This window comes from Pipistrellus hanaki (genome assembly GCF_964339955.1).
Source record: "Pipistrellus hanaki genome assembly, chromosome: 1".
In the NCBI taxonomy this organism is placed as follows: Eukaryota; Metazoa; Chordata; class Mammalia; order Chiroptera; family Vespertilionidae; genus Pipistrellus; species Pipistrellus hanaki.
Window position 1 is genome coordinate 198,000,824 of NC_140503.1, and position 21,165 is coordinate 198,021,988.

The 21,165-nt window shown below is 41.9% G+C and overlaps 1 protein-coding gene across 2 annotated transcripts in view; it reads left to right on the top strand.

Moving 5' to 3' along the window:
* Positions 1-21,165, top strand: part of PPARGC1A (PPARG coactivator 1 alpha) — a 645,981-nt gene that overhangs the window by 120,579 nt on the left and 504,237 nt on the right. The gene's annotated exons all lie outside the window — the stretch shown is intronic.

Consider the following 21,165-nt stretch of genomic DNA (forward strand, 5'->3'; position numbering starts at 1 on the left):
TGACAGAGAAAGACAACTGGTGTTTCGGGGGCACGTGTAAGGAAGCCCTCAATTAGTCCCTCTGATGGCTCTGTGCTTCCATGATATTCTGGGGGAGTAATACATCAATAGGTGTTTTGCTTTTATTTATTTGTTTGTTTTTATTTAGTGGCGGTATCATCAGACAGTAAACAAATGGGCATATCCACCTGAGTCTCTCCAGGAAGCATTTGTAATTCAAATCAGAGGCAAGACCAGTTTTTTCTCCCATGTATCTCTGTCACCTGGAGCAGCTGGTTCACACTGTGCTGAGAACTTAGGCCCTGGATGATGGACTGTCGTGTGACTGTTGTCTACACGCAAACACTTTGTTTTCCTCAATAAAGGATCCTTGGCGGTGAGCCCCAGTTCTTATAGCAGAGGGCTGAGGCCTGGGGTTTAGAAATGCATTCCCTTCTGAAACTTCTGACCAGTAGCTTTGAGGGATCACCTTTCCCTGCGATGAACAGATCCATAAAATGGGAATACCTTGCTAACATTTGTTATCGGTTGGCATTGACAAAGACTTCTGGTATCTGGGGAAGGCCCTTGATGGAGGAGGGAGACAGAAAAAGGAAGAGCAGAGAAGCAAGGAAGGAAACCGCCTAGTGTAGTGGAGAGAAAATTGCTTTTGGCATCATGCACCTGTGGGCTGGCATCTTAACTCAACTACTTACCTAATGACCTGGTAAACATCACTTAACTTTTATGAGTCTCCATTTCCTCATCTAGAAATGAAGATATTCACACCTGATTCAGGGGTTATTGTGAAGATTCAAGGACATAGTATGTTCAAAACACCTAACGCATGAGAGGTGGTCATTTAAGGGGCTCCCTGGCCTACTTACTGAGGCCTACCTTATGCCAAGAACCATGCTAAGTGATTTCCAGAGCCCCTGCCTCGTAATTTAAATAGACAACTCCCATTATTTCCTCAGAATGCAATAAAGTTGTTTTGAGGATATCCTGATAAGTAATTGCTTCCCTTAATGATACTCCAGTGGAATACAATATGGAAACCTCTGAAGGTTCTTATTCTTGAAACTAATTTTTAAGTACAAGTGCTTACAATTAGTCTTGCCTCGGTGTGATTTGTAGCATACCAAAAAGCCCTCGATGTCTAGATAGAGATATCAAGATACCTTGAATCCTAGGAAAGCCAAATTAGAAAGCCTTCCACAAAAGGAGGGTGTGCCTGCACCATTCTCTAACATAACTGCTTTATCACATTATTGGGAACCCTGTCTATTCAGTGTTTTAGAAAGGAGGTGTTTGAAAGAAAAAAAACATCAACAGAAAGGGAGGTGCTGGATTTGTTATTAGCTAATCCCCCATCCATGCACTCTACACCCCCTCCCACATTACAGCACACAGGAAAGTTCTTGAAAAAACAAGCTCAGTACTTAAAAAAAAAAAAAAAAAATCCCCAGACCCATGGATGGCAATGCTCTGATGGCCATTACTTTGCCAAGTTGCTGGTTAAAAACTAGCCACGCAGAAAGAAAAGTGACCGAACTGTGGGCACGTGCCGAGTGAGATTCCTGGAATTCCACCTCAGTGAGTTATTCTGCAGCGGGTTGAGTCTGTCCTGTGACGGAGGAGTGTTCAGGATCTGCCCCTGCTTTTGACCTTGCTAAGCATGTCATAGATACCATGTCTTTTTAATCCTCATAAGATTTCTGACAATATTTTTTCGATAATAGAAAAAAATGGGCCACATAGAGGTTACTAGACCTCCTGAAGGCTGCCCTGAGTTGGTGAATCGCCAGGCTGGACACAGAGCCGAGCGTGTTGTTTGGGCTTCCGTTCCCTCCTATATGAAATGGGTGTAATAGTACTTACCCCACAGGATGTTGGGTAGAATCGAGGAGGTTAATGGATGGGAAGATGGGATGTTTGGTTCTGAGTGTGGTCCTTGGGCAAGCAACATTAGCATGTGGGCTGCATCACCCCAGGCCTCTAGAGCAGTGGTTGGCAAACTATGACTTGTGAGCTACATGTGGCTATTTGGCCCCTTTAGTGTGACTCTTCCACAAAATACCATGTGCGGGCGCGCATATACAGTGAGATTGAAACTTCGTAGCCCATGAGCAGAAGTCGGTTTTCGGCTCTCAAAAGAAATTTCAACCGTTGTACTGTTGATCTTTGGCTCTGTTGACTAGTGAGTTTGCTGACCATTGCTCTAGAATCACAAACACTGAGGGTGAGGTGTGGCAACCTGTGTTTTACCAAGCCCTCCAGGTGATTTTGATGCCCTCCACCCCCAAATCTGAGAATCACCAGGTCAGTTTCTTTTGCACCGATTTCTCTTCTGATGACTAGTTTGTTGTCCCTGTGGTTACTGGTCCTATTTTAACCCACAGACTAGGTTGCCAAGAGTTTTGAATTTTGTTTAAGTGCTATTGGGTTTGCTTTGTTAGGTTTTCTCATAGGTGGTCAGTAGCTCTTGTATACCTCATTCATTCATTCATTCATTCATAGGACCTCAGCGAGCATTCAAACCTTGATCATTCAAGTGCTGTGCACTGCTTTGAGTGCTGGGTGAATGGGATGGACACAGTTGAACTGGTAGGGAAGCAGAGTTTTAAACCAATAGTCATCCATAATGAATTGTTTGTGACTGTGCTAAAGTCTGGGAAGAATGAGCACACAGGGCCCTCAGGAGATCCTAAGGGAGGACCAGCCAAGTCTCTGCAGATAACAGTCAACCTGGAACAAGAGAGATAAGGCAGAAATGCCAGGTAAAGAGCCCCAGGAGTGGGGCCTGGCTGGAGCAGAGGTTGCAGGCGGAGAGGAGAACCTGGTGCTTGGTTTGTTCTGAGTGGTGACCCTTGTGGTTGAGTGCTGTGGGGCCAGTGGCAGGAGCTGGAGCTGGTGAGGGGGCAGGACCCCATCCTGCAGGGTCATGCAGGCTGGTGGAGGCTTGCAGATTTTATCCTGAGGGTAATGGGGTTCACAGGAATGGCGGTACACAAAGAGGTCCCCAAATTGCTAAGTCTTTTCTTGTCTGAAGAAGAAGAAAAAAAGTATCTTGAAAAGATGGGAGATGGTGTTGAGGGATGAACTTGGCTGGTTTCACTTGAACAAATAAATCACCAGCTGCCATTTATCCCCAATCAGCAATAATCTCAGCATTCTCACCTCGGGTCAGTCTGGACAAAAGCTGCCCACTCTGCTCCGGTCCACATTTGTCAGCCCGTAATAGCATCCTTATCTGGGGAAATCTCTAGATTGCTCCCTAACGTAAACTGTTTGCTGGGCAGCCAGGGTCAGCTGTGCCTGCTAAGCTCCAAGGCTGACCCAAGCGCCCTCTTTGAACTGCAGAGGGTTCAACGGAATTGAAGTGGCTGGCCGAGGCGGTGGTGTTTACTGATGCAGGGTTGGGTCTGGGGCTGCAATTTCCTGGCGCCTTGGAAAACCACCTGCAGTAACCGGTTCATGGGCTGAATGGTCAAGTACTGCTTGCAGCCCAAAAGGATACTGCCCTCAAAAACCCAGAGCATTTATTTGTTGTTATTATTTTTTTTAACCCTCACCTGAAGATATTTTGCCATTGATTTTTAGAGAGAGGGAAAGACACAGAGAAACATTCATGTGAGAAAAACACATGGATCGGTTGCCTTCTGCATGAGCCCCTACAGGGGCCCAGGCCAGGAAGGAGCCTGCAGCCGAGGTACCCTTGACCAGAATCGAACCTGGGACCTTTTGGTCCACAGACTGATGCTCTATCCACTGAGCAAAACCGGCTAGAGCAGTGGTCAGCAAACTCATTAGTCAACAGAGCCAAATATCAACAGTACAACAATTGAAATTTGAGAGCCGAAAACTGACTTCTGCGCATGGGCCACAAAGTTTCAATGGCACTGTACATGCACTCCTGCATGTGGTGTTTTGTGGAAGAGCCACACTCAAGGGGCCAAAGAGCTGCATGTGGCTCATGAGCCACAGTTTGCCGACCACTGGGCTAGAGCAAAAACTCAGACCATTTAAAACCAGCTTCAATCATGCGAAGAGCAGGGTTTCTCATAGATAGGGGTGGGTGATGTGGGGAAAAAAAATACACACAGCCTTCACTTTTTTGATGCTGACTTGGGACCAAAAATACCACTCCACCCCTTGGGAAGGGAGTGGATTTTAGTAGTGAAACGCCTATACGTTATCTGCTGGATAGGCTGCCTGGGCTTCACTGCTTTAATTATTTCCAATGGGAAGTTTGGGCTGAAAAAAATCCTCTTTGCCCAAAGGGGTTAAAAAAATGTAGACCGAGTTTCCTAGTCCTCTTTTCTTTTGTTAATGGGAACTGACATTGCCTACAATCAAGTGGGTCTGAGCCTAATCATATTCTTCCTGACAGAAGAAATTAAGGTCTGTGGTGGAAGACATTATGATTGTGACAGAAGTTTCATGCTCTCCGAAAGCCCCAATTACTCTGTTTACTAAAATTGCGTGTTGGCGGGTCTTTGTTTTAGTGCCCTGATTCGGGGGGTGGGGGTTGGGGGGACACGACGGCTCATTTCCATGTTGTGGGGAAGAGGTGGCCTTTGGCGTTGTCAGCAGCCTCCTGCCATTTATCTTCTGATGAGCCTGAGCAGATAAGTGGCTCCATCCTCTGGGCCTTTGACCAGGAAAATCTCCCCCATGCTGTCTGACTTCAGGGCTTGGGCTGGCTGAAGGCAGCAGTGAGAACTGACTCATTTTGTTTTCCTCCGAGGCCCAGCATGGTTTCTTCCTTCCCCAAATGATCTGTTTGGGATCTACCAGCAGTCGTGCTGTAAATGTATTCAGCAGAGTACCTCAGGTATTGAGTTGTACTCTCAAACCAGGATAGTTTTGTGAACCAATGTCACCCCGATGCATTCAATTTTAAAAAAGAAAAGAAAAACACATATACATACATATTTCTGGTGATGGATGATTTGATAGTACCTGCTGTTTTTCGATTATTATATCCAAAGAAAAAGTGGGCTTGCAGCACCATTATTTTGTTACACATGGCTGAGGGTGAGCTTCAAGATGTTGTACGTGACCAGACACGGCAGCCAATCAGGATGCTGCCTGTGGAAACATCGGGCATAGCTGTAGCCATGGAGGGCTGATACCTATTTAACAACTTAACCTTCCTCCAAAAAAATGTCCCATAAGCCCTGACTCTTAGTGCATGCCGATTTCTGTGGTGTAAATACTCCCACTGTGGTCACTTTCAAGCCACCTAGATGATGTCCATTGGCTTGCACAGTTCCTGCAGATTTAACAGTTAGCTCTTGCACAGCCAATTCAAGCCAGACCCGCACAGCACACGCCAGTTTAATGGTATCTCTGCACACACAGACACAGGAATGTGCATGCATCTTAGAGCTGCTTTTCTCCCTCCAAAAACTGTATAGTTAAAAATGACACAGAGGAACAAGTCAGCTGGGAATAACGTGTCTGAAGTGTTACCAGATGAACCATCAGGGTTGTCAAGAGGAAAGCCCCAGCTTGATTATTTTCTGCTTCCCCATTGCGGCGAAGCTACCACTCAAGCTTTGTTTGCAAAATGCATTTCTTACTCAAAAATCTTATAAAATACCTTTCACCTGAGGGGAGAAAATAATGTTGTACTCTGGCCACCAGTGAAGCTAGCTCAAAAGCCACCAGTTTTAAAGAACCATTTTCCAGTTGGGTATGTGGACAAAATAAGTGGAAGCTGTAATCAGGAATTCTGCTTCACAACAAATGGGTCTGAGCTGATTTTAACTCAGTGGGTAATGAATTCCATCGCATTGTAGTGGGAATAATTCCTTGTAAGGCTTCTTGGGGCAGCTACGTTCTAAAAATGCATCTATTGGGCCCGGTCTGTGTGGCTCAGTGGTGGAACATCGACCTGTAAACCAGGAGACCATGGTTCGATGCCTGGGTGGTGGGCTTGATCCCCGGTAGGGGATGTGCAGGAGGCAGCCAATTGATTCTTTCTCTCCCTTGATGTTTCTATCTCTCTCCCTTCCTCTCTGAAATAAATAAAAAAATAAAAAAGTGCATCTGTTAGGTTAGCATTCTTTCATTAATCCATGACCTCTTTTGGAAGGAAAAACAGTCCTCCCATGCAGCCGGTGAGATTTTTAATTTGAGCACCTTGGTCAGAGGCGGGTTATTTCTCTTCTGTGGACAAGCCCGGAGTTGCTCCTTGCAAGTGCAGTCCTTACAGGGAATCCTAATAGGTATCCTGCTGGGTGTTGTCTGTTCTCAAGTCTCTTTTCATTTGAATTGGAGAGAAATAGCAGTCAGTTGAAATACTGGTCTCTTTGGCAGTGACCTTTGCAGAACTAAACAATACAAACCGGCGTCCATCATCGCACATTACGACAAAATCATTTCAGTCAAGTTGCACGTAGCAGATGGATGGTGATGTGTGGATGGTATAGCTTCTGACACATTTCCCAGTCTGCCCGTAGACGTCTCTATCGGTGCCCCTCTGAGTTCTGGAAAAGTGGTTCCAGCAGGGCGCCGCTGAGAAGAAATTAATGTCAGGGAAAACTTGTCCTCTTTGCCTTGATTTCTTTACAGATTGCGATGACTTTCAGATTCCCACTTGAGAGAAAGGAATACAGAAGCTGCGAGTGGAAAACCTGTCTTCAGTTATATTTAGCCAGGGAATGAGTCAAACTCTTGAGGGACTGCCAACTCCATCATTGTGGGATTACGCATTTTAATGGGCCACGTGTTCTATGGCCTCTGGGTTTGATTGTTGCATCACAATATGTTTTATTTTTTTCCAAGCATTTGTAGGCATGGAATCTCTGTCATTTTTAAAGGCCAGGTGTTGGGTGACCTCTGTTTCTTTTTGCTTAATTTTATTTAAAAACATAGATTTTTTTTTTTAAATTGATTTCAGAGAGAAAGGAAGAGGGAGAGACAAATAGAAACATCAATGATGAGAGAGAATCACTGATTGGCTGCCTCCTACACGCCCCACACTGGGGATGGAGCCCGCAACCCATCCATGTGCCCTGACAGGGAATCGAACTGTGACCTCCTGGTTCATAGGTCGGTGCTCAACTACTGAGCCATGCTGGCCAGCCTAATCACTTGATCCTCCTTATACTGTATGGTTTGGGATAAAGGAACCAACACCGTCAAATTTGATTAGAAGAGCACTTGTATTTTGGAAGCTTGACATGATGACTTCACAGAGGAGTGAATTTCCTCCTCTTTGGAGTTTGCTTAGCTAACTCAGCTTGCACAGGGAGGAGTCAGGCCCTACGTCTGGCAGCTCTTCATTAGTTCAGCTGGACTAGGTCAGAGAAAATGGGGCCCACATAGCTCAATGGCCTTGAAGGGCTCATTGCCCAGAACTGCTGGGAGAAATAACGTGGTCATTCCAGGTCACTCTGAGGGCCAGCTTCCTGGGACTCATTTTCTGACGACTGATCGTATTTGTACAAGTGCAATTTTTGTCAGATTAACAAGCAAGTCTTCAGAAGTTTATGACCATCTATGTGTGTTTGTCTTGGCTGAAACCCATCAATCTGGCTGGTCTCCAGGACACGCCGAGAGGTGTCCTTATGTAAAACCTTTACACAGAGTCCCAGCAGCCTCTCTGAGCTTTTTGCAGGAGCGACAACTGGTATCGGCTTGGGCATCGAAACCCATCTCTCCGTTTTTATATGAGAATGCCCATTGTTTCCAAAGGACGTTCTTAACCTGGCAAAATATTTTATTTTCAAGTCCCTGACACTTAAATATGTATTATCTGGGAAATGTCAGAAGGAGTGAAAGCAAAGTCTTCATTTTAAACGCATTGCCTCCTGGAGAAAAGAAAGGGAGTGAGAGGAGGAGTGTGTATATTGTGACTGACGTTGAATGCAAAGATTGTTTGCTTTCCTTTGGACCTTACCGAGTAAAGAGAAATATCGTACAATAGGATTTGTGAAGCATATTACTAATGGCATCGCATTTATTTTCTGTGAGAGAACTATATTAAGCTACATTATTTATCCTAGAAGTATTTTTTTTTTAAAGATGCAACCTTTTTCTCTTTCTTCCTTCTTATGATGTGAAATGGAAGCGAACAGATCATCTTAGAAAACATTGCTGGAACCTGCAGGTGACAAAGTGGCTGGGGAAGGTTTCAGGGAGGTGGTGGTAGTGGTTTGCAGCATGGACAGTTTTCTAAGGAAATCCGCTGTTTGGGAAATGAAGTTTATGGAGTGAAGGAAAAGGAGCCGCTCTAGCATTCCGCTCTATGGTGCCTTCTCCTGGTGCTGTCTCAGTGCGATGTGAGTCATTCCAGTTATTCTATGTGGACATTTCCTGGAGGCTCTGTCTTACAGGAACGTGAGACATACGGTATCCAGAATGACTCTCACAGGGCAGTTGTCTTTCTTTCTTTCTTTTTTAAAAAAATATATTTTATTGATTGATTTTTTACAGAGAGGAAAAGAGAGTTAGAGACATCGATGAGAGAGAATCATCGATCAGCTGCCTCATGTACATCCCTCACTGGGGATGTGCCTGCAACCAATGTACATGCCCTTGACTGGAATCGAACCGGGACCCTTGAGTCCACAGGCTGATGCTCTATCCACTGAGCCAAACCAGTTTCGGCTCAGCTGTCTTTCTTTTTGATGAGCCACTTTTTAGACTACAAAGTGAATAAACTAAAAAAAATTTAAAAAAATAAATTAAAAAAAAGAAAAGAATTACTATGCAATCAGAGCTATCCCCATGGACAGAAACAGGTATTTTAGATAAAAGTATCATATCCTTATAGTGCGTTCAGCTCATTCTACAACAATGTAATCGGATGAAGACCCTCCTCTCCATCCCAAATGTCTGCCTCGAATTAGGAGTTTCAATGACAATAGGCAGACAGAACTGTTACTTGGATGAACACATAATTCCATTAAAAAATAAAGGACACTAAGCTACTTGGGACAAGAGTATCTATAGAAGCGGATCCCAGAAGCTAATAGTGTTATGTTCAAAGTACTTCCTCAACTCATTTATTTCCCCCTCTCTTTAATTTCATGGGGTGTTTCCTTGGTTGTGCTTTGTGGCGCAAGGTAACTAAGAGTATCCACCTGGCATATTCATGCAACCTCATTTATTAATTACTTTATTGGTACTTTTTATCTTTCTTGACACTTCTCTATTTTCACAATGAAGTAACTCTCTTCCCAGGACAAAGTAGGTCTTTTCTCAAATGAATGACTTCATTTCTGATCTCTTTACATCTCTGCTCCTGATTGTCTTTTTCTTATTATTTTTTTTATATGGAATCATCTTTATGTTCTTCTCCATCCATGGAAATAGTATTTACTCTTAAAGGTGACACCTACATACTTCCTTGTCTGGGAAGTTCTTCAAACTCTGTTGGCTGGGTTATTTATTAATGTGGCACAACCAGCGATACTCCTTTCTTTTGTGTTTGTGAATATTCTGACCAGATTGCAGATTCTCTGAAAAAGGATTCAGGGGCTTCCCAAATGACACCCTCTTGGCTTCATCAGTGTTTGTTGTTGTTTGATTTCATAAAGACCCTTCTGATAATATCAGAGATAAAGACAGGGTATAAGGCTGATGTAGGCCACAGCCTAGGAACACATTGCCGTGTATTTTTCAGGACTTTGAAAAAATTGCTGTGTAGGATTTTCCTGGCACTTTTGATGATGCCTGACTAAGAATAGGTGTTCTCATGAAGCCATCCACTGGGATGCTTACAGCTTTCTCTGAAGAAATGATCACTTATTCAGAACCAATATAGATGCACAAAAATAGCATGGCGCTGAGGTCCCCTCTTGCCTTTCCTGATGTGCCTTTTCATTGTGAATCGCTCAATTTCCTAAATTCTTTTTATTCCTATGGTTCATCCTCAACTTCCAGTTGAAGAGTGTGAGCTGATTTCACAGGTCTAAGAGCCCTTAGCCCATGTCTCGTGCAATCCCATCACTTCACAGATGAAGCAAGCAGGGAGGCACAGAGACATGTACTGAGGTGTCACAGTGGGGTGGGGCTCCCAGATGCTGGGCCACCCCGATGCTTTCAATGCTTTCTCTATTCCACCCAGCATTCTCCTGTCATCACTCCCTGCGTTTTCCTGCTTACTGTACTTCGTTTGACAAATCATTAAAAATAGATAGCACAACACTGGCCTCAGGGCTGGTCTTTGAGCGGGCCCTATTATTTTCAGCATCCCATGTGGAAAACAGGCTATTATTCCCGGGCTTACTTCCCTCCTTCCTTAAGAACCCTCAAATCACAACAGAACTTGACCTTTCACCCTGCCGATCCAACCTGCCTACCTGGCCTTGACAGCCTCCTATGAGAGAGACCTTCTCAATAGCCTTCGGGAAGTCTAAGCAAATGATGCTCACAGATTTCTTTTTGTCTGCTGTGTTTCGCACATAATTTTTGCAAATAAAAACGCAGGCCAGGTGCACGTCTGTTCTGGTTGGTGCTTTGAAATGCCTTCCTGTGGGATTTATCCTGTTCTTGCGCCCCGGGAAGGATGGGTGTTCCTCGGTGTCTGTGTCTGGGGCCCCGCCTGTGAGAGAACAATCCACCCCACGACTGGCTTCCCTGTGCACAAGATGCCACGTAGCTGGTCTGACTGCGTTTGTTTTTAGGGACAGCCCTTTCTGTGCGTGTCATCTCCGCTTCTTCTTTCAGTCCTGCCAACGACTCCTCACAGTCAACTCTGCTAGGAAGCCTTTTTGGATCACCATCCTTTTATTTCTTTTCCTCCTTTGGTCCCCAAAGCAAGTAGGAAGAAACCCAGCTACCTGGAGTGCCCTGGTTCCCTCTCCAAAATTTCATCCTGGAGCCAGCACTTCGACATTCTTCCATTTACCTGATGGGATCACACCACCAGACACCAGACTTCCCTGTGCTGTGAGTGATGTGCAGTGAGCGTATAGTCCAGACTTGCTAAATGAATGCCTCCTGTATGCCCAGTGCCTGGCCCAGAGTTAGCATGTAGCTAGAATGTGGCAAATGTTTCTTAATGTATGAGTGAACAAATGAACCAATAGGGTTGAGTAGCCATAGTTAAAGGAGGCATGCCCCCCAACTTGCAGAGTGGCCAGGGGTAAGCTATATCCCTAACTTTTTCTTTTAAAAAAAAATATTTTGCTTATCATAATACTTGCTAGGTTCCAAACATGCTATAGCAAAAGATAAGGGTTTCTTCTTTTATACAGCCGCAGAGTATTCCATTGTGTGAAGTACCCCAGCTTTTTCACCCACTCACCTACTGATGGGCACTTGGACTGTTTCCAGTTCTTAGCTATTGTAAATTGTGCTGCTATGAACATAGGGGTGCATACCTTCTTCCTGATTGATATTTTGGGTTTCTTAGGATATATTATTGGAAATGGGATCATTGGGCCAAATGGCAGTCCACATTTAATTTTTGTGAGGAAACTCCGTACTGTTTCAATAGTGGCTGCATCAGCTTGTATTCCCATATTATAAATTTGTTGTATGTTTTATTATTGTATTTCTCACTCTTTACTCATCTATCTATCTACACACAGACACACACACACACACATACATATACATACAGATATATGTATATATATAGACACACACACACACACACACACATATATATATATATATATCAATATATATGAATTTGTAAAAAGGTACTCTATTGTTTTAGGTGTTATTTAAAATTAAATACATAAATTTTGTCATACTATTTGTATCCTTCTGTCAATTTGCCTTTCCACTCAATATTTTGCAACTTGGTACATGTACATCCAGTTAATTAGGAGTTGAAGATTTCCTTTTGTATTTCATTGTATGAAAATATTTTATTTATCCACTAGGTGCCCAGTGCATGGAATTCATGCACTTGTGTATGTGTGTGGGTATCTCAGCCTGGCTCGTGCCCTCTTACAGTCCTGGAACCCTTGGGGGATGTCTGACTGATGGCTTAGGCCCACCTAAGCTGTCAGTTGAACATCCTTAGTGTTGCTGTGGAGGCAGGAGAGGCTACCGCCACTGCCGCTGTACTTCCCAGCTGTGAGTCTGGCTTCTGACTGAGTGGCGCTTCCCTCGAGGGAGTGCACTGACCACCAAGGGGCAGATCCTGTGTTGAACATCTGCCCCCTGGTGGTCAGTGTGCATCATAGTGATTGGTTGTTCCACAGTTCGGTCAATTTGCATATTGCCCTTTTATTATATAGGATATATCTATTTATGAACATTTACACTTTTACCAGTTTTTCACATCTAGAAATAATCTTACAAGGAATGTTTTCTCCTAGAGTTTCTTGAGTGTGTGTACCTAGCAGTGAATGGGTAGTTCATTTGGCATACACCCATTTTAAACTATATTGGCTGTTATAAATATTCTCTATAGCAGAATGAAAATTTCCTTTTCCATACATTGTCTGATGAACTGGATTAAAGCTACCTCCTCATGTTTGACTTCTGATCAACAGCCAGTTGGGTTATAAGATACTGGTTGGATATTTTGCAGTCTGGAGATCATTCTGCTACAGAAACTGAGTCAATTTTCCAACCACAAGAGAATGTAACTTGCTTCCCAATTCACCGATGTAGGCAGCCTTTCAAATGGCAAATGATAAGGTCCTGAGGACACAGAGATTACAGGCGTCCTGTGCTCCTGGACTCTCTGCTGAGGGCCTTCTGCTTAGGTTGGAGCATGGCAATGGCTTCTCTCACTTTTCGTTGACTCATGGATTCCTTTGATGTCTCAATCTGAGCTGAGCCTCTCTTCCACATAGTAAGATTTTCCTCCCTTTCCTCTGTTGCCTTATTCTCCAGTGTGAAAACGGATGTAAATACATTATTTAGTTTCCTTGCAATCTCCTTATCCTTTTGAATATCTCCTTTGTGCACTGCTTGTCTAGCCGATTCCCTGATCCCTTTGCAGCAGTCTTATTTCTGATATACTTAAAGAATTTAATATTATTTGTTGTGTTATCATTGGCTGTTTTCAAACACCATATTTAATCCTCTCTAATCTTCACTTTACATCTCACCTGCTAAAGTTTATTCTTCTGTAAGCCTCACACTGGAATGAATTTCAATTTTTTGAAAGATTTTTTTTTTCCCTTTTGGTCTCAATAAAATTCTGAACCTTGCTGGTTTTATGGTTTGTTTGTTTTTTTGCCACTGTTTTAATTTTTTGTTCTGATGTGACTTCTGTTCTGATTATAGATTACACTTTAGTATTTCTCTTTTTCAGGGGACTTTTCATAACAGAATTCCTGGGAGAATGTAATATTTGGTTTCATTTTGGGGTAAGGGAATAAAAAAACTAACAAAAATTATAGGAAATCAAATTTCCTTGTGTTTTGACAAATCACTGTACTTCATACTATTGTTCCAGTAACAACATTGAGATAGAGGTATTGATAGCAGGTCATTGTGGGACTTTCATGTTCTAAAAACAAATGAAATAAAGTTGCAACTCATTGGTGACTGGGTTTGTGGAAATAAGACAAAGAGAAAAGCAAAACATCAAAGCTGATTTTCTGATGAATAAGAAAGGTAAGGAACATATTTGTTGATTCTTCCTTCAGTGGAAACCTGTGAATACTGCAGTGCTTGAAGCATCACCCTTGAATCCCTCCTCTCCTTGATCCACCTAGATGGCCTTGTCTAACATTCTAATTATATATACATGTTAAAGGTTTTGATATGTCTCACAGGTCACTAAGCCTCTATTCTCCCCGCCCCCAATATTTTCCTTCTGTTCTTTAGATTGTATATTACCTATTGATCTATGTTGAAGCTCATGGAATCATTTCCCGGTCATCTCTATTATGCTGTTCAGCGCATCCAATGAATTTGTTTCTAAAATTTCAGATATTCTACTTTTTTTTTTTAGTTCTAGAAACTCCATTTGGTTTGTTTTTCTGTGGTATCTATTTTTCTTTGTGAAATATCCTATTTTCTAATTCATTATAAGCATGTTTCCTTTCATCTCACTGAGGAAATTTCTAATAGTTTCTCTAAAACAATAACCTGTTAAATCTACCATCTAGGTCATTTTATGGTCACTCTCCATCCATTGTCTTTATTTTAATACTGGATCACACTTGTCTAAGTTTTTGTACTAGTATGTTGACTAATTTCAGATTGTATCTCAGACATTGCATATTTTATCTCATGGAGATTTTGGATTATGTTGTCCTCAAAGATGTTGACATATTTTGTTTTAGAGGCAATTAAATTTGGTTGTTTGCAGACAGAAAACTTTATTTCTTGTGTAACAGCAGCTGAAGTCTCTGTTTAGTTATTTTATCTTTAGTTGGGTGGCTTTCAATTGGTCCCATGCATTTGTGATCTGGGGTCACATAGATTTGCTGTCCTCTAATTCTTTAAGCCAAAAACACAGGTTTTTTTTCTTCTTCCCCTAAATAAACTAAAAGTGGTAAACTCACCTATGAAATCTTTTTCCAAGTATTAATTCCTTTCCAGAATCTGCCTTCATTTAGTTGTTTTGGTATTTTGTGCAGAGTTCACAGTTATTATTTATGGATGGTCAATCTGATAGAAGCATTTAGGCCACACTGGAAATGGATCTCTTCAACTTCATGTTTTTAAATGCCATTTCTATGCTTATGAATGCCACACTTTTAGCTTCAGCCCTGAACAACTCTCTTTTTAAAAAAAATATATTTTATTGATTTTTTTTTTTTTTTTTTTTTTTTTTTTTTTTTACAGAGAGGAAGGGAGAGAGATAGAGAGCTAGAAATGTCGATGAGAAAGAAACATCGACCAACTGCCTCTTGCACACCCACTACCGGGGATGTGCCCGCAACCAAAGTACATGCCCTTGACCAGAATCAATCAAACCTGGGACCTTTCAGTCCACAGGCCGACGCTCTATCCACTGAGCCAAACCGGTCCCGGCAGGAGTCACTCTTGACACATTTTCCCTCACTACTCCTCCCCATTCAATCCAGCAGCAAACCCTATTGGCTTTACATGCAACATATCTTTTGAATTAATTCACTTCTCCCCATCACAACATTACCACCCTTACCACCATCTCTTTGCTGGCTAATGCAATAGCCTCTCAAAATTGGTCTTCATTGCATCTACCCTACACCCCATACAAACTAGTCGTAACACACCAGCCATAATATTCTTCCACTATAAATCAGTTTATGGCTAGAAACTCTTCAGTGTTTTACATTCTTTGCTCTTAGAATAAAATCCAGTTTTAAACCTTGGTCCACATGGCCATCTGTGATCTGCTTCCGTTTACCTCTCCAACCTTATCTTGACCATCATCTCAATTGGGCTCTGGCCATACTGTCCTCTTCTCTGTTTCTTGAATAGGTCCTAATCTTTCTTGCTTTGGTGATTTTTGCATTTAGAGTTCTTTGTATCTCGAATCCTCTCCCTATCCCTTTTGCATGACTGGCTCCCTTTCTTTCTCCTGCTTAAATTTGAATATCACTTCCTTAATGTGAATTTTCTTAACCAACCTGTGGAGTTACTTCTATCTCATAACCTTATTTTCCTCAAGTGTGTATCATGTTTGTAATTATTTTGCTTATTTATTTATTAACAATTTTTCTTTTTCTCCCATATTGGAGTGTTAGCTCCCTGAAAGCAAAATCCTTTCCTGTCTTTTTTTTAATTTTATATTTTATTAATTTTTTACAGAGAGGAAGGGAGAGGAATAGAGAATTAGAAACATTGAAAGAGAAACATCAACCAGTTGCCTCCTGCACACCTCCCACTGGGGATGTGCCCACAACCAAGGTACATGCCCTTGACCTGAATTGAACCTGAGACCTTTCAGTTCGCAGGCTGACACTCTATCCACTGAGCCAAACCTGTTTCTGCCTTTTCCTGTCTTGATTGCTGTTCTTCCACAGTGCTGGGCACAGCATCTGTTATGTAAAGGTACTCAGGAATATTTATTGAATAAATGAATGAAGTCAGGAGTAATGAGTCTTTTCCTATTCTTTTTTTAAAATATATTTTTATTGATTTCATAGAGGAAGGGAGAGGGAGAAAGAGATAGAAACATCAATGATGAGAGAGAACCATTGATCAGCAGCCTCCTGCATGCCCCACATTGGGAATGGAGCTGGAAACTCAGGCATGTGCCCTGACCAGGAATTAAACCATGACCTCCTGGTTCATAGGTCAGCACTCAACCACTGAGCCAGGCTGTTTGGGCTGATTTTTGTTTGTCTATTTGTATAAATTTCCTTTGAAATTTTATCCTCAGTCTATCACCAGTGAGCTAGTTGATCCTGGGTAAGTCTCCCACCTTCCTGGGGTCAGTCTCCCACCTTCCCCATTGGTGAAATGAGAGAGTAAAATGAAAATCAGTATTTTATAATGCTATATGTAACACTGTTTAAAAAAATAGCAGCAGGAAACCTTTGTCTCTTTTATTACCAATGAAGTCTTACGCAGAACCTCGGACAGCTCCATTTAAAGTGAGATGGAAGGCCTGTCCTCCTCCTCTGGCTCTCACGTTTTGATCTCGAGACCTTCACCGGAGGTCTGCAGGATGAAGCCTGAAAACTAGTGTGCTCAGCTCAGGCAGCCTCTGACTCTATTTGAGATAGCTTTAGGCAAATAAGTCCCTTTCTTTCCGTGGGGTAAAGAGCATAATTAATCCCTGTGCATTACATACATCAAAAAACATTTGCACTTGTTGAAAAACTAAAGCAAGCAACTGCAACCCCAAACCCAGCAAAGGAAATAAAAGTTAACCTGATTTCAAGGTACTTCACAGAAGACATGCTTTCAAAGTCACCTGTTTTCTTCCCTCCTGAGGGAAGAGCCGTGCCCCCTGTTCCTTGGGAAAGGCAGGGATTGGGGCCTTGGAGCTCCTGCAGGCTCTCTAAAGGACGAGCGGGTGTGTCTCTGCTGTTGAACTGTCTTGGGGATTCATTAAACAGGTGGGGCAGGCAAGGCGGAGCGCTGGGACTGGACGTGGAGGTGGCTTCATGAGCCAGCAGGGACTGCGCTGTTAATTAAGGACTCCAACAACTTCATCTTCTGAAGCCGCTCCTCTGCGGGGACCAGATCGAGACTTCCTTTCCTCTCTTATACCCATGCTCCTCAGAGAGTCCGCCTTCATCAACTCACACTATCTTTTTAGTCTTTTAAAAAATATGTTTGATTTTTAGAGAGAGAGGAAGGAAGAGGGATAGAAAGATAGAAACTTGGATGAGAAAGGGACATCATTGATAGCTGCCCCCTGCACTTGCCCTGCTGGGGGTTGAGCTTGAAAACCCAGCAAATGCCTTGACGGGAGTCAAACCAACAACCTCTTGGTTCCTTGGGTCAGTGCTCAACCGCTAAGCCACACCAGCCAGGTTCTTTTTAGTCTTTTCAGTGTTTCCCAAGGACTCTTAAATCTTCTGATTCTTTTGAACCATGTCCAGTAGCAAAATAAAATTGTTTTTAGCTTCTTGCTTGCCTCTCCATATTTGGGGGAAGAGTATGAGCGTCTTGATGCCAAGTTGAGATATTGGAATTGCCTGAAATTCACAGGTGTGCCTAGCATAATGTCAGGTAAACATCCTGTGCCTTTGATACATTCAATTCAAGCAAATGTTTAGGAAAGTGTATTTTCTTCTCGGTGAAAGTAAGATATATTTATTGTAAGAAATTTAATATAAGCAGAAAGGAAGAAGTGTATCCAAGTGTCAGCTGGGAAGAACTGCCACCAAGTCTTGATAGATTGGGTGAAACCCACTGTACAACTAGTAGGAACTTGATACCCTTTTCATGGTACCTCATAGGTGTTTGTCTACTTTGGACTGCAGAGACCTGGAAACGAACCTCTTCTTTCTTGACTCAGTATTTTTTTTTTTTTAAGTTCTCACCTGTGTATATGTTTATTGACTTTAGAAAGAGAAAGAGAGAAACACTGATGTGAGAGAAACATCAATTTGTTGTATGGACCCCAAACTGGTATCCAATCACAACCCAGGCATGTGCCCTAATCAGGAATCAAACCTGTAGACGCTGCAACCACCTGAGCCACCTGGCCAGGGCTAACTTCATTTCTTCTCTGGTGGACTATTAGACTGATCAATCAGGACATGCTGTAGATAGTGTGACTACTGGTTTTATCAGTGTATCTGATTAAGACCCTGAAGGTTATTTTTCTTTTGGTTGGGAGATAATAGCTAAGGTGGAGAATGGGAGAGTGATACATAGAAGAATTACTGCCCATCAAGAACTATGTCATAGATTTTGATATGTCAGACTAATGTGACCTCTAGGCTATCACTTCTACCCCACAAGCCTTCTCTGGTTAATGGCATCATTGTTCATCTAGATCAGTGGTTCTCAACCTTTCTAATGCCGCAACCCTTTAATAGAATTCCTCATGTTGTGTTGACCCCAACCATAAAATTATTTTCATTACTACTTCATAATTGTAATTTTGCTACTGCTATGAATTGTAATGTAAATAAAAGCACAGAGGCATCTTCAGTGTAAGCTTCTTTCCTTCTCATTGTCTACATTAAATCCTGTCAATTCTTATTCTAAAATGTTTGACTCTATACTTTTCAACATCACTGCCACTATCCTGGATTAGTTCCTTTTTACTTGGATCAGTTTCTTTTTACTTAGACATTGTCCATAGGGTGGCTTCCCTCCTGTATTAGCCATGAATATTCTTTCCTTATTATTGATTTGATCATATCATACCTCTCCCCCAAACACTGGCTAGCTTCTCACTCCCTACAATTTGGTTTATACTCTCCTTTCTATTGCAAATACTAAGTTCTACGGACTCCTCTCATCTTCTCTTTTTTCCATGATTAACCCGAGAATACCCACCACTACTCAAAGTGGTGCTACTGGGAACTTCAACTTCACTATATTATTCACTCACTCATTCACTTGCCCAATGAGTTTCAGTGAACATTGAATTAGGTATTAGGGAGATACTGATGATAAGACATAGTGCTAGTTTTCAGAGATTCTGCAGCCAGATCTTTAATTTATTGTCTTTGACCGCTTTTGTGCTACAATCATAGATTCTAGTAGTTGCAACTGAGACTGGATAGCCCTCAAAGTCTAATCTTTTTACTATCAAGTCCTTTTTACAAGAAGCTTGCCAGCCTCTGGCCTAGATCATTAATAATAATTTTCAGATAAAGGAGCTAATATCTGGAAGTTCACTGCATTGATGGAGGTCTTGGGGTAAATCTATGACACAGCCAAGAACCCTATGAGCATATTGACCATGTTCCCTTTGGAGCCATCTGTTTTTCTGGATTCTTAACTTAGGGGCACTATAAGTTAAGAATTAACTTGTCCATTATCTTATTCATTTTTGGTGTCATTCATATTTTTTCCCACAGTTTGGAGAAATATCTTTGATTTTACTAGACTTATCTCTTTTAGGCCACCTCCAGTTTTGTACTGATTCAGCCAGATAAATATCCTTTAAATTCTAAACACCTGCTGGATTTTGAATCTATGTAGGGCATGGGGACCCAGGCATCTCAACAATGATAATGACCACCACCTTTTAAGCAGTGTTGAACAGTGTGGTAGACATGTAACACATTATCTATAATTCTCACCAACTTTGCATTGAGAATTGTTTATATTTTGTAGAGAATAAGAGACCCAGGCATCTCAACAATTATAATGACCACCACCTTTTAAGCAGTGTTGAGCAGTGTGCTAGACATGTAAATACATTACGTATAATTCTCACTAACTTTGCATTGATAATTTTTATATTTTGTAGAGAATAATATGCCCCACGTCACACAGAAAGTAGGTGGTACCGACCAAACTAGAATCCAGTCCTATTTCCCTGCCAGATTTATATTCTTTCCACTGTAACAACCTACTTCTTAGTGATAGCTTAATGTGCATGTATTCCACTTTAGAATGGCCTCAAACAACCATTCTTGTGTATGTTATGTCATTTGATTGATTTTAAGTCTCACAACAACCTACCAGAATGTAAGCTTTAAGAGGGCATGCAAGGACATTCATTGTCTGACTAATCTCAGCCATAATCTTAGCATCTGGAACAGTGTTGGACATGTAGTGAGTGCTTAATAGTACTTTCTTAATTGAGTGGGTCAGCTTACTATCCTTCTCTACTTTTTCTTACAAACCAGTTAAACATGACTTTGCTTGGGTCTTCTGTTATCATTCACACACTCTCTCTAACAAGCACCTTCTTTATAACCAAGGGGATATGTTTCCCCATTTGTAGTTTACTTCTCTGGCTTTGGCACACTTATTAATAGGACACACTTTTACTTTCAGAAGGGTCTTGAGTTGGTCGATGAATTGTATGCTCATTCACATATAATAGTTAAAGCATTGCTAAGCCCAGAAGGGTTGAATTTAGAAGTCTGGTGGAGAAATGATTGTGAGTACAGACTCTGGAGGTCAGACCACTTGGGCTAGGATCACCCATATATTTGCTTTGCAAGTTAGAGCAGTAACTTAACCTCTCTGTGCCTGTATTTCCTTATGAATATAAGACTAAGTAAGACCTGTCTTATGGGGTTGTTGGTGAGGATTAAATAACATAATTATGCAAAATGCTTAGAGTAGTGCCCAGGTCATAGTTAAGATGCTCAGTTATAGCTGTTAAGAGTACTCTGGTCTTTAACAAGTTATAATAAGTTTGGGGCCCATTATTGGAAATCTCTATCCTTTCACACTCACTACAAGTTAAACAAAACATATAAAGCTCCCCTCCAAAAAGCTGCCCCATTGCAACACAAGCCCATAACCAGCCAAACATTTAGTAGATCAAAATACCCTCCTACAGAACAAGCAATTTTATTTCAAGCTCTCCCAGCCATCCCGTATAAGTCAGCTTATTCTCTGGTAGATGGAATCTTCCAGAACAGAAACATGTCCTTCTAGATTCTTATATTTCACAGGAGTTGGTGTGGGGGTTTGCAAAAGGACATCCCCTTTCAAGGTCTGCCACTAGAGCGGATTCATATTCTCTTTGTACATTTCTTACCGCGACCAGCCCCACAGCAGGAAAAATTTTGCTTGTGCGTTTCCGCCCCCTTCCTGGCATTTGCTTTTCTAGCAAAAGCAACACAGAATTCAGTTAAGCCGGACACGAGTGCCTCTGGTTTAAAAGGCACCAGAAATGAACAACAACCAATTTCAACCTTTTTCCCCTTTTTCTGTACAACACTG